The sequence below is a fragment of the Enhydra lutris genome, unplaced genomic scaffold, assembly GCF_002288905.1.
Source record: "Enhydra lutris kenyoni isolate GAN:26980312 unplaced genomic scaffold, ASM228890v2 scaffoldscaffold3, whole genome shotgun sequence".
NCBI classification, from domain to species: domain Eukaryota; kingdom Metazoa; phylum Chordata; class Mammalia; order Carnivora; family Mustelidae; genus Enhydra; species Enhydra lutris.
The window spans coordinates 6,443,077-6,446,372 of NW_019154087.1; positions in this window are offsets into that span (position 1 = coordinate 6,443,077).

The following is a 3,296-nucleotide window of genomic DNA, read 5'->3' on the forward strand; positions in this document are numbered from 1 at the left end:
GTGTGTGTGTGTGTGTGTGTGTGTGTGTGTGTGTGTGTGTGTGTGTGTGTTGGGGCATGTGCGTATGTATATAGAGTCAGGACCTTAACTTGAGAACATGTGATATTGAAAAATGTATTATGCGTGCTTTTGTTTTGAACTCAAAATTAATTTTCCCTTAAAACAGTATTATTAGATTTCTAGGTTAGGTTAATATAGACCTCATGTGTTATAGAAATATATAACTTGACTGATGAATCCTAGGATCTGAAAACCAAGAGGAAGGAAGAAGGGAAAGGTAGAGTCAAGTACAACACGAGTCAAAATATTGTGACAGGTGAACTTTTCCTTTAGGCTGACATCATTTCTGTACTTCTTCCCAACTTCTGTTATATATCTGCTCACATGTGCATGAGTATCCATTGAATGTGGAAACAGTCCTGGCACTAAATGAGAAGTTAACAGGTAAATATCCATCCCTTCATTCACAAAGTGATTAAGATCACAGACTCTGGAACCAGACTTCAGGGGCTCAAATTTTGTTTTTTTCACTATTAAGTTTTGTGACCTTAAGCAATTTACTTAATCACCCTGTGTCTTAGTTTACTTATTCGTAAAATAGAAATAGTACCAGTAACTAGCTAGTAATCAACTCATACAGTTTTGTTTTGTTTTGTTTTTTTTTATAAAAATAGGCTGAATAGTGTTGTTCAAATTTTAGAACAATGATTGACAAAATATAAGTGGTATGGAACTTTTAGCTATTATGATTAATGTTGCTATTACTACTATTAAAAAAAAAACATGTATTAAAGCATCAGTTTTTTGTCAAACACTATACCAGGGGAGGAACATATAAGATAAATAAGAACAGTTCTTACATCAAAAAGTTTCAGGCTAGAGAAAATGGAGACTGGCCAGTTTTAAACTTGATCAAATAGGGATGCCAGAAGAAATATCTATGGAAAGAGAGTTTAAAAAAAAAAATGTGGGAATGCTTCAATTCAAAAGTACCTATGTTTAAGACAAACATGACTATCCAGACATTGAGAGGGTTAGCAATCAAAAGCAACTAAAGACCAAGAAATCAATTTAGATATTAAGAGATGCACACACACAAGAAGATAGCATTTTAAATGTTAAGCAATAGGTATTCAGATAAAAATTTGAGGGACAGGAGTCCAGGAACGAAAAGACTACAAGGTAAAGAATGGGAAGCAAGCCATTAAAAAACCAGAAAACAGAGAATTAAGCTCATTTTGGAGCAAATAGAAGCCAACATGGCAAGACTGACTAAATGCAATTAGTGAACTACATCCTCTAGAAGTTAATTATTCCCTATGCCTAGGGACATGCCTAGTCTCAGAATCCGAGGGTATAGTTTAGAACTGGGAGAATTTAGATGGAATTCACAATTAACATAAGAACACTTGGCTCCAAAATTTATCAGGTAGACAATCTTCCTGAGCAATAGGTTGTCCATTTACAAAATGAAATTACATTAAAACATTATTTTATTCTCTAAACAAAAAGAAAGGGGAAAATAAGTTTTAAAGTATTATATAAGCCCAACATATACCAGTTATCTTAATTATCATATGACCACAGCACAAACCTAAAGATATTGGAAAATTGCCATACAGAGATCAAAATATTAGGATGTGCCAATGTGTTGCTGTAGGTCCTAACTGTACTGCTTCAATACTATACCTTGTCCAAGGTATTCTCAATCCCTTTTATTCACCTAAAATGCTTGGAGCATAGCAGGAAATTAATCAATGTGCATTGAAAAAATAAAATGGGGGGCTGACCAAATTACATCACATTAACCTGGAAAAGATTATCAATACCTTACTCCTTATAAAGCTATTTGCATTTTCCAGAGAAGAGCTTGTTGATACAAAATTAATGTCCAAATGGTAGAAGCCAAACTGTGGCAAGAGTCAAAATGTCTTTCAAGAGATGAATGGATAAAGAAGACATGGTTCATATATACAATGGAATATTACTCAGCCATCAGAAAGGATGAATTCCTACCATTTACATTGACCTGGATGGAACATAGTATTATGTTAAGTGAAATAAGTCAATCAGAGAAAGACATTTATCATACGGTTTCAGTCATATTTGGAATATAAGAAATAGCACAGAGGATCATAGGGAAACAGAGAAAATTGAATGGGAAGAAATCAGAGAGGGAGGCAAACCATAAGAGAGTCTTGACTCTGAAACAAACTGAGGGTTAGTAGAGGGGAGGTTGGTGTGGGTTGAGTAACTAGATGATGGGCATTAAGGAGGGCATGTGATGCGATGCACACTGGGTATTATATGCAACTAATGAATTACTGAACACTACATCAAAAACAAATGATGTACTATATGTTGGCTAATTGAATTAAAAAAAAAAAACCCAAAACTTTGCAACACACCTTAAACTATGAAATTTTGTTAATAATAATGTATCAATATTGGTTCATCAGTTTTAACAAATGCAAGATGTTAATAACAGGAGGAACTTTGGGGAGAAGAGGGTAATATGGGAACTCTATACTTGCTGTTCAATTTTACTGTAAATCTGAAACTGCTAAAAAGTTAAGTGTATCAATTTTAATTAAAAAAAAGAAGAGTTGTTATTTCTGAGGTGTTATTTGTATAACACTTTTATTGTTAAAACGATTTATAATTGCTTACTTAAATTATTCTGGTGTCATTAGCTATGGTCTGTGGTGCCACATACAAAAACAAAACTGAGATATATCTGAAAAATTATATGTACTTTTCCATTTATTAGCATGTGTAAAACACATTATCATATGATTTATTATTAGCTCATTAGAAGGAATTTTAAACAAGGAGTTGATAATTTCACTCTGGATATTTACAATATAGGTATTATAACAACTAGCAATCTAAAATATGAAGTAACTGGAGACATTAGCACGGAAAAATATATAGCTATATGTCTTATGTGTGAAAGTAAGTCAAATATAACTTTTATGATATGATAAACAAGTTCATGTTTACATTAGATATAAATATTATCTCTACTTATGAGTCATTTGGATCGATTTCTTGAGACATACAAGAACTTCAAGAGTTGTATGATTACTGGAAAGAACACAGTTAATTCAAAGGAGAGGTAATCCAGATAGAGGGTAATTTTGAACAAGCGTCTTACTCTAAGGTGGCTCTAAATGACCTCAAGGAAAAGTGGAGGACTTCATAAATGTACTTAGCCTGGTCAAAGTGAAAGGTAGAAAAAACAGATAACAAAGAAACAAAGATGTCATTGGAAACAGCACAGAGAATTCGCTGGA